Raw genomic sequence first — 11,380 nt, 5'->3', positions numbered from 1 at the left:
CTACATACACATTCACACTCATACTGGACTGGTACACACATTCACACACACATACACACTCACACATATGTATACACTACGTACACATTCACACTCATACTAGACTCACATACACACGTTCACACACACACATATATGCTCACACACATGTACACCCTATGTACACATTCACACTCATATCGGACTCATACACACACATTCACACACACATACACACTCATACATGTGCACACATACTCACACTCCCTCACACGTTCACACACATTCACATACATACACAGTTGCCTGGGGCAAGGTCTCAGCCTGAACAGGAGGAAACACCAGGTGGAAACGTGGGCCGCCCCCGGCCAAGCCCCTCCCACCCTGTCTGGTTCTTTCTGTCCATCTGCAGGCCCCGGACCATTTCTGGGCTATCTCAGAGTTTGCCTTGACTCCTTTCTCAGCTGGCCCCAGAGCCTCCTAAATGCACACATTGGCGGAGTTCTCTGTCTTCCTATCTACCCTGCTCCCGAGGGGTGGAGGACCTCAGGCCTGGGACGGCTTGTGCTAAGTGGTCCTCCAGACTCCCCCCTCCTCGAGCCGGGATGGGCGCTGGAGGGTGAAGCAAGATTCCTGCTGTCCCTGCAGCCTTCAGGTGCCCCCCCTCCGTGCACACAAAACCGAAGCCGCCTCTTTGCAGTACCGAACCTCCTCCTCCGTAGGGCAAAAGCTAATTCATCCTAAATTCCCAAGACACCCGCAGTCATGCCCACACTGGGAGAAACCACCTTACTAGTCTCCAGTGGCCTTTGTATTCTAGAAGCTGATTGGTGAGAGAACTTGCATGCTCCCACTTGGATAAAGGCAGAAGGGGAGCCGGAAGGGGTTATTGGTGCCTCCAGTCTCCTCAAGGGCTAAGGCTGGTCTCACGGAGGGTTCCGCCACAGTGATGGCCGAGGTATTATAGGGGACAGATCATGGCAGTGTCACAACAGCCACTTAGCCAACAGGGAGAGCTTGAGGACTCTCCTGAGGATCATAGAACGTGGTCAGTGGATGCCCCACACATACTGAGGACCAGACCTTGTCTAGTCACACACACACACACACACACACACACTTAGTTTAGCTTTTTTTTTTTTTTGCGGCTCTGCGCTAGTACGGGAATCCCTTGAATGAAGGCCAGTTCCACAAACCGATGGGGTTCAGAGCACATGACGCAGAGCCTGACATAAAAATGAAAAGAATAATAATGGAGAGCCAGGGATGTCACCCAATGGGGAGAGCACTGGCCTTGCGTGCACCGAGCCCTGGACTGCATCGCTAGAGCCTGAAAAACAAGCATGGTGCTTCGTGCCTCTAAGTCCAACACTAGGGGGACAGAGACAAGAGGATGGGGGGATTTAAGATCATTCTTGGCTATACAGTGAGTTATAGGTAAGACTGATTACATGAGACCCCACCTTTAAAAAAAAAAGAGAGAGGAAATGTATTCTTAAATGTTTTGGCTGCTATTTGATTGGATTTCCTTTTTTTGTTTTGTTTTGTTTTGTTTTGTTTTTTCAAGACAGGGTTTCTCTCTGTAGCCCTGGCTGTCCTGGAACTCACTCTGTAGACCAGGCTGGCCTCGAACTCAGAAATACACCTGCCTCTGCTTCCCAAGTGCTGGGATTAAAGGCATGCGCCACCACTGCCCGGCTTGGATTTCCCTGTTTGACCATTTTTTTTTTCATGTATCTTGCCTTCTGTCAGTTACTGTGCAAAGGGAAAAGAAGTGGATTTTTGTTTTGTTTTTGTTTTTAAGTATTGAACCAGGCCTAGAGAGATGGTTCAGTGTTTAAGAGCACTGACTGTCCTTCCAAAGGCCTGGGATTTAGTGCCCAGCACCCACAGGGTAGCTCAAACTGTCAGTAACTCCAGCCCCACAAGATCTGATGATACCTTGGACACCAGGCACACACACATGATTCACAGACATACATGCAGGCCAAACACTCATACACCTAAGATTATAAAATACATAAAGCTCAAAGAAATTCAGTATTAAACAAGGCACTCTGGGACACTTTGGACACTGAAGCAGGAGAAACTTGAGTTGGGGCTAACCTGGGCTATATGGAAGAAGCCCATCTTTGAAAAGAAGTGGCACATGATAGGAATGTTTTTACTTTTTAAAAATTCACAGAAACGGACTGGGTGAGGTCCAGCAGCAGGTGCTTGCCTCTCACATGGGACTCCCCCCTCCCCCAACGACTGCAATCCCTATTCCAAGAAAGAAGGAAGAAAGATAAAAAGGAAGGGGCGAGAAACAGGCTTACCCTGCCCCAGGCCCCCTGCACACCTGCATCCTTACATAAAGTGACAGTGAAGTGAGCAAACGCAGCAACCAAGTGACCTTCTTCAAGAGCGGCTGTGAGCCCAGAGAACCTTTTTGGTGGCGTTCGAGCGCCACCTGGTGGGAAATGTGCACATTGCAGTTCCCCTGGGTCCACCTGCTCTGTGTGTGTGTGTGTGTGTGTGTGTGTGTGTGTATGTACATCCAGGTGCACTTCATCGTGTATGCCTCCAGGGAGGCCAGAGGTGGATTTCTAGGGTCTTCTATCACTCATTGCTCATTTTGGGGGACAGGATTTCTCTCTGAACTTGAAGTTCCTTATTTCGGCTCTGCTCAGTGAGCCCTGAGATCCTTCCGTTTTGACCCCTGGCCCCACAGCACTGGGACTACCCAGTGCACCTCCTTATTGGGCCTTTACATGAGCGCTGATGATCTGAACTCAGGTTGTCATGCTTGCCTACATGTGTGTATGGTGTACGTATGGAGGCCAGAGCACAGCTTACAGGAGTCAGTGTTCTCCCTCTATCACGTGGGTCCTGGGAATAAAACTCAGGTCATCGTGAAGCACCAAGCTCTCTAACATACTGAAATATCCTCCTGCCCCGGAGGGCCCCTTTCCTTACCCACAATCACGCTCACTGAAAATGAGTGTTGGCAGATCACTGAAGGAGTCTGGGGGGAGTCTGTCTTCGGTAGTGCCAGTGAACTGTTCGCTGTCAGCCTTTTCCTAGAGAGATGTGACCAATGACAGACCAAAGAGACGATTCTTCCCAAGTCCAGATTAGTGAACTGAGGGGTTTATTGGGCTCACAGAGTATGAGTTATCTACAGGGCCATGAATGACTCAAAGACAGCCTCGTCACAAAACAACCCCCCCAGGTGCGGGTGTCAGCTTTAGAAAGCTGCATCCAGAAGCCTTTTGGGATAGGCCCTTGAAAACATTGACTGACAGGATTCTTGCAGGCTCCAGTGCATTCACAGGAAATGACCGGAAGAGTCAAATCTGGCGACAGAGGGAAGATTTGCAGCTGCCGTGGCCCGAGGAAGAACGGAAAGGATGCTATTAGCCTGGAGTCTTTCCTAGGGTAGCTAAGAGTCTAATGCTCAGACTGGAGCAATGACTCAGGAGGTAAAGAGGTTTGTTCTGGAGACAGGAGAGGGGCGCAGCAGTTAACCCCAGGGGCAGCTGTAACAGAGGACCCAGGCTTCATTTCCTTCAGCCATATTGCAACACACCACCATCTGTAACTCCAGTGCCAGGGGTTCTGTTAAACTCCCCTGGCTCCCTAAGATGCTGCGAACACTTGGTGCACGTACATACACATTAGCAAAACAAGGTGAAGTTTTAAAAATTTGAAGTTCATCCCACAAGCCTGATGAGCTGAGATCAGGGTCCAAGAAACCATCACGAAAGAGAACTGACGGCAGAAAGCTAGTCTCTGAGCTCCACAGGCAAGCCCAGCATGCACACACACACGCCCCTCCCCCAACAATAGATAGAAGACAGACAGACAGACAGACAGACAGACAGACAGACAGATTTAAAGAAACGCTTCAAAACTGCCGGGCATAGTAGTAAATGCTAAGAATCTCAAAACTCAGGAAGTAGACGCAGGAGGATCAGAAGTTCAGGGCCAGCCTGGGCTATATGAGACTAAAGTTGACTGTGGAAACAGAGCCCAATCACCATGAAATTCCTTAAAGATAAAGATCTAGAGAGACGGCTCCATGGTTAAGAGCACTGGCTGCTCTTGCAGAGGACCAGGGTTCTATTTCCAGCACCCACATGATGACTCACAACCATCTTTAACTCCAGTTCCAGGGGATCTGATGCCCTCTTTCAGCCTCTAAGTGCACCAGGCAAATACATAGTACACATGCAGACACTTATTACATACACATACAGTAAACAAAAATGTTAAATGAAAATTTTTAAGATAATAAAAAAGGATCCACCATGATGGTGCACATCTATAATCGCAGAATTTGGGAAGTGAAGGCAGGAGGATGAACAGTTCCATCCACTCATGGCATGGAGAAAAAGAAAAAACAGAATCATCCACCGGACTTTCAGCCTAGGGCCCGTGATCAACAAAGTAGAACTAAATACCACTAAGTCTGGATGGCATAAGGCCGACCGAGTTAGGAAAGGGAGGTGGAGTCTCCAGTTCTGAGATGCCACAGGAAGGAGTATGGTGAGTTCACACTTGGGAATGAGCTACTTACATATGATGCAGGCCAAGAGCTTTGGCAGATTAAGGTCCCTGTTAAGGCCCCCAGTGGCGGTGGGCATGCAGCATCTACAGGGAACAGTATGTGAGCGGCTCACTGATGGGACCCCTCCCACGAGGCAAGGACCTGCGGTGAATTTGGTGGCCTCTATGCGTATTACCTAGATTGCGTATGTTCCAAGCTCTCCTTGTTTCCTTAATGCTTTCACCGATGAGTGTAGTAGGTGTTCCCCTACTGTAATCCCAACATGCGGGGCGCAGAGGCAAAAGGACCACAAATCCAAAGGTTACCCCTGGCTACACAGAAGATTCGAGAATCAAGCTACCCTGGAGACTCTGTTTGAAGAGGTGGAGGTGGGGGGATACTCGCTAAATAACCTGAAAAGCTGAACGCGGTTGGAATAGTAGATATGATTGAGCATGAGGGGTGTAGTGTATTACCGAAGCTTGCTAGCTTCTTTAACTCTGCCCATCGCACTGTGGTTACATAGTTCTTATTCTTAGCGGAATGAGAGCTGCTGATCACTTACAGAGCGCGATGGCACTCTTTCTACACCTCGCCAACGGTTCCACACTCAATACACATGTGCAAGGTTGCCTATAAGCAGTGTCTATTTGTAGCTATGTCATATTCATTGAAGGACATAGGAAACAAAACGGCAGTACACAGAATCACATACACATAGGCACACATTCACACACACATACACATGCATTCAGCTACACTCATACATGAAAGCACATACACATATACACACATTCACGCACATACACATGCATTCAAATACACTCATACACAAAAAGCACACACATACACGTTCACATACACATGCTTTCATATATACTCATACATGAATGCACACACACATGCACACACCCATAAATGCAGCAAAGTGTACAAGAAGCAGACACCCCCCAAGAGAGCCTTCTCATTGCTTTCTTGCCCACCTGTCTTTCCCCTGCTGAGGTCTTCCTGGGCTCTGGCCACACAGGACCCATTGGGAAAGGACAGGCGCAAAGTTCCCAGTGCCCACAGCCCCTGGCTGGTCTGCTCCTCTGGAAGCATTGTAGAAGACCTGAAAAACAAAAGGTCCTGGAAATAACTAAGTGGCTGGTGAAGGGTGGAACCCTAGAGAGGCTTCCGTTGCCTGCCGACCCTGGAAATCTTGTCCCAGCCCTTTGAGGACACCCACTTCAGTCGGCCTTCACTAGTGCCTTTCCAAATTGCACCACCAGGGGGCAGAAGAAAACCAAGAATAGCGTCTTCTACAGCGGTCCTCGGGCGCCATCCCTGGGAGTGAGTCTGGACCCTAACCCCAGAGAGAACAAAGCAATTGCAGAGATGAGTTCCGTGAAGCATTTTTGGCTGGCACCGCAGCCCTCTTTTGGTAGAAGCACCTATGAGGATCCGTGCCACATCTACACTACTCCAAGAGCGTGTTAGGTGGGCGGGGATACAGTTCAGTTGGTAGAAAGCTTGCCTAGTGTTCAGGAAGCCCTGGGTTCAGTTCCACCAGACGTGGTGGCACACACCTGTTACACTAGCACTGGGGAGGTAGAGGTAGGATGGGCAGTTCAAGGTTCTCCTCCGCTACACGGTGATTTCTAGGCCAGCCTGGGCCACATGAAACCCTGATGGAAGCTTCTGAGGTGGGTGGCCCAGTAAGGGTGGAGACAAGATTTCCAGGTCTAACAGGCTATAGAAGCCAATCTATGTCCCCACCCATGAAAGGGGGAGAAAAAAGAGGAGGGGAGACAAGGTGGAAAGAAGGTGGCTGAGCAAGCAAAAGAGCTTTCATGGCCTGAGATAGTTCCCCGGAACTAAAGGTAAAAAAAGAAAAAGAGCTCCATAAAGCTAAGCTGTCCTCTGACTTGCACATATGTACTATGATGCGCTAGCGCTGTCTCTCTCTCTCTCTCTCTCTCTCTCTCTCTCTCTCTCTCTCTCTCACACACACACACACACACACACACACACACACGCACACGATAATAATAATAATAATAATAATAATAATAATAATAATATAATAATAATAAATAAAATTATGTTTTAAAAGCAGGCGCTATGCTTATTCCATTTGTAGCATCCAGAACATCTATTTCCAGTCCAATTGTTATTTATTTTGCGATAGGGTCTCTCACAATGTAGCCCTGGCTGGACTGGAACTCACCAAGATCTGCCTGCTTCTGCCTCCAGAGTTCCGAGATTAAAGGCAAGCATCACCGCAAAGCCCCTTCGTTGTTGTTGTTGTTGTTGTTATTGTTGTTGTTGTATTGTGATGGAGAAAGCCAAGGTTCCACAGAGGCTAAGTGCTGCCCATCCACTGGGTGGCAGCACTGAGTCAGAATACCAGCTTTCTGCCCTGGTGTGCTCCTGACAGCCTTTGGAACTTTAGTGGTAGCGTGAAGAAGAGGCTGCAGACGGGGCAGGAGTGCAGAGGGATCCTCCAAAGGCCAGCTGGAGGATGTCACTGGTACTCTATAACCGGAGTATGCGATGATAGAAGGAAAGGGTTTCCTTCCATCTACCAGACACTTCCTCTTCCCGTCCTCGCTCGGCCTCCCACTTCTGGGAAGGGCAATGGACGCCCCACTGTGCTTGCTCCTGTACAACAGCCAATGCCTCCACAGGTAGCCGCCATGAGGAGTCCCCAGCTCCGCCTGCCCTCATCACAGAGACTGGTATTGGCAGGCCTCACCTTGAAACTTGGTTTCTTTGACCCTTGGCTCTTCTGTTTACAACTGGGATGCTGGGTGATGACAGGAATCTTTCTCGTGGCCACTGGGGTGATTACTCTTAAAATAAGAATAAAGCCAGAAAGGGCTGGACCCATCCGCCATTGATAAAGTGCTCAGCTTACGTTGGCGTCCATCTGTGATCCTGGCATTCTGGAGGCAGAGGTGGGAGAAGGAACAAACAAAGTGAGTTCTAGGCCAGCCTGAGCTGTCTGAAACTCTGCCTAGGAACGAAAAGGAAGGGGAAGGAAGAGAGAGGAAGGGGAGGGAGGGGAGAGAAGGGGAGGGGAGGGGAGGGGAGGGGAGGGGAGAGGAGGGGAGAGGAGAGGAGAGGAGAGGGGCAGAACCAGAGTTGGGCAGAGGTGCTTGCCTCAGTCTGGAGACCTGAGGTGGATTCCAGGAGCCCACATAAAGGTGGAACCGACCCCATAAGGTTGTCCTCTGACCTCCACATAAATGCTGTGCGTGCAATCCTCCTGCCTCAACAGTCATTAATTTAATTTAAAATTTAAGGACTGGAGAGATGGCTCAGTGGGTAAGAGCACTTGTTCTTGCTGAGAACCTGGCTTCAGCTCCCAGTACCCACATGGTGGCTCACTAGTGTCTGTAACTCCAGTCTCGAAGGATCTAAGGACCTCTTCTTACCTCCTTGACACACACACATGCAGGCTAAGGCACTTGAACACATAAAAAATAAAGTAAACACATCTAGAAGATATATAAAGTAAAAGTAAAGGAGCTAGTGAGACGGCTCAGCCGTTAAGAGCGCTGACCTTTCTACCAGAGGTCCCGCGCTCAATTCCCAAGACCCACATGGTGGCTCACAACCATCTATAAAGAGATCGGATGGCCTCTTTTCCAGCATGTAGGTGTGCATGCAGCAGGGCACTCACACATTAAATACATTAATTAAATGTAAAACTAGTAAATAAAAAAAAAATAAAAGCAAAAGAAGGAAAAGAAGGAAAACGAAAAGAAGCCAGGCATAGGAGTGTGGAACTCAGTCCCCACTGCTCAGAAGCTGGGAGCAGAGGAGAGTTCAAATCCAGCCTAGATAGCAAAGCAAGACCTCGTGTGGATGTCAGAAGACAGCTTTCAAGGGGCCGTGCTTTCTTTGTACCATGCTCGTCCTCAGGCTAGAACTCAGGCTGCCAGGCTTAGCCCTTGCTGTCTTTCCCAGGTGAACCCTCTTACCAGCTCTGCCAGCTGACACGAGCCCGTGCAGTCTCGCTTTGATAGGATGGAGATTTTCATGGGTGGATGGAGAGACTCCAGTTTTCAACAACATGGCCGTGTCACCACAGACTGACAAGCGTACAGGGGAGGAAGACAGGACAACGAGGAGGCAGCTCGGCTGGTAAAGCATTTGAGAACCTGACTTGAAATTCCAGGGCTCGTGGGTAAAACGTTTTGTAATTTCAACACTGAGAAGGCAGAAGCAGAGAGATCCTGAGGGCTTCTGGAACAGGAGGCCTAGTCCAGTCAGAGAGTTTCAGGTTAAAATGAGAGAGCCTGTCTGAAACAAACAGGAGAGATGGCTTAGCACTAACAAGAACAGGATGCTCTCAAAGTGGGCCTGAGTGTGGTCAACTTACAACCTGTAATTCTAACTGCAGAAGATCTTAAGGCTCTGGCCTGCCTTCACAGGCCCCCTACATTCACATGTGCATTAGTACACACAGGCACACATACACACAGGCACACACACACACAGGCACACGCAAAATAAAATAACTATTTGAAAACAGTAAAAAAAAAAACAAGGTGGATACATCTTGAGAATGATACACAAAGTTGACCTCTGGCTCAGCCATACACATACACAGGCAATACACACACACACACACACACACACACACACACAGCAGGTAAGATAATCCATCTTATGTGTTGTATTTACCACAACTTAAAAATAAACAGTATTTCTGAGGGTCTGAACTAGCGATAGAGAGTGGACGCAGATGTTGACTTGTCTTGGGTGGGTAGCTGACCCCAGCTCTTTGTTCTTCTCTGTGCTTCTGAACCCTGAGAGGTTCCATCTGTTGCTCTCAACCTCAGGTCTGGGTGGGCTGGCGGCTAGTGGGTCCCCCCAAAGCATATCAGAGTGACTTCCAAAGCCAGGACGGTCTGAGAAGTCACCTCGGCTTCTTCCTTATCTCTGGTTACTTGCCTTGGGCCCCTGGACTGCCCAGTCATAGAGCTGATCCCAAAGGCAGTATGCTGTGTGAAAGGCAGGTGTCCAAAAGTCCATGGCTGTAGCCTCGGTCACCGGCAGTGGATGGTCCATGTTCGCTACAGGTGAGCAGCTATTGTGGGAGTTCTGTCCATGGACTCTCTGCGGCCAGCAGCCAGATGCACCACACAGACCCAGCTAGCCCTCCCAGCTCTGGGCCTGGACCCTGAACTATAGAAACCATGGACACAATCTTAAAAGACCTGTTTTTCTGGGGGTGGTGGCACACCTGTGTTTCCAGTTATTGATAGGTGGAGGATATAGGATCAAGAGTTCGAGGCCAGCCCAGTCAACAACACCGATGCAACATGACAAAGTCCTGCTTGTTTTGTTTGTTTAGTTCCCGGGAACCTGTTGAGTAGCATTGTACTGGCCACCAAAGCGCATCTGGAAAACGGTAGCATCCAAAAGACAGCCCCCTTTCCCATGATTCTCCAGCACTCCACCCCCACGGAGACAGGTATATAAACCTAGGGGCTGAGGGTATGTCTTAGCAGATCGTTTGTCAAGCCTGCACGAAGCCATGAGTTCAATCCCAACATCACACAGAACAAGTGTGGTGGTGTGGTGCGTGCCTGTGATTCTAGCACCAGGAAGCAGAGGCTGGAGGGTCAGAAGTTCAAGCTTTCCCTTGGTCTATAGAGTTGAGGTCACGTTAGGCTACATGAGAGCTTGCCTCAAAACAGACCCAAACTTTTGTTTTGTTTTGTTTTGTTTTGTTTAAAGAAAGTTGGATGATAGCACACACTTTTAATCCCTGCACTCAGGAGGCAGAGGCAGGCAAATCTCTGGGAATTCGAGGCTAATCTGATCTACAAAGGGAGTAGTTCTAAGCCAGCCCGAACTTCATAGTAAGACCCTGTCTCAAACAACAACAAAACCCAAACAACCCAAAACCTAAAATAGGTGAGGGAGAGGAGAGGTTCGGCCTTAAAACAAGTGCTTGTTTTGCAGGTTTGAGGATTTAAATTTAATCCCCAGAACCTAGGTAAAGCTGTCTGGGCATGGGGGACATCAGGGACTGGAGAAGTGGCTCAGCAGTTAAGAATGCTTGCAGCTCTGGCAGAGGATACAGGCTGGCTGCCCTGCCCCGATGTGGCATCTCACACCCTCTGTACCTTCAGTTCTGGCAATCCAGTGTTCTCTTATGACTTCTGCAGACACCATACTCACACGGTATTGCATACGTGTGGGCAAAGTATGAGGCATACACATATGTCATATATATTATATATTAATTACATATATCCAGTTATGATGGTATGTTTTTATAATCAAAACACCAAGGAGGTGGAGACAGGAGGTCATGGGGCTCTCTGGCCTATTTGGTGAGTTCCAGAACAATGATAAACCCTGTGTCAAAAAGACAGACGGCTAGACATGCTGATCACCTTTAATCCCAGCACTAGGGAGGCAGATGCAGGAGGATCTCTGTGAGTTCAAGACCAGCCAGGACTACACAGAGAGTAACATGTTGTTTTTGTCTCAGAAAAGAAAAACAGCAAAAATGTGGACAGAGTCCTAAGGAGCAATATACAGAGCTGACCTCTAGTGGATGTTTATGTGTCTGTGCACATAAACACACAAGACACACATTACACAAGAAAGAAGGGCTGGCGAGATGGCTCAGCAAATGAAGCCACTTGCTGTCAGGCCTGCTATCCCAAGTAAGATCCTTTTTATCCCCAAGACCCACATAGTGGAAGAAAATAACAGGATCTCCTATGGCATACATGCTGTTGCTGGTGATGGTGGAGGTGGTGGTAGAGGTGGTGGTGGTGGTGGTAGTGGAGGTGGAGGTGGAGGTGGAAGAGATGAAGGTGGAGGAGGTGGTGGTGGAGGTGGTGGAGGTGGTAGTAATGA

The sequence above is a fragment of the Mastomys coucha genome, unplaced genomic scaffold (genome assembly GCF_008632895.1).
Source record: "Mastomys coucha isolate ucsf_1 unplaced genomic scaffold, UCSF_Mcou_1 pScaffold1, whole genome shotgun sequence".
Classification (NCBI taxonomy): domain Eukaryota; kingdom Metazoa; phylum Chordata; class Mammalia; order Rodentia; family Muridae; genus Mastomys; species Mastomys coucha.
The sequence above is the reverse complement of the archived record's forward strand: the minus strand, read 5'-3'. Positions refer to the sequence as shown.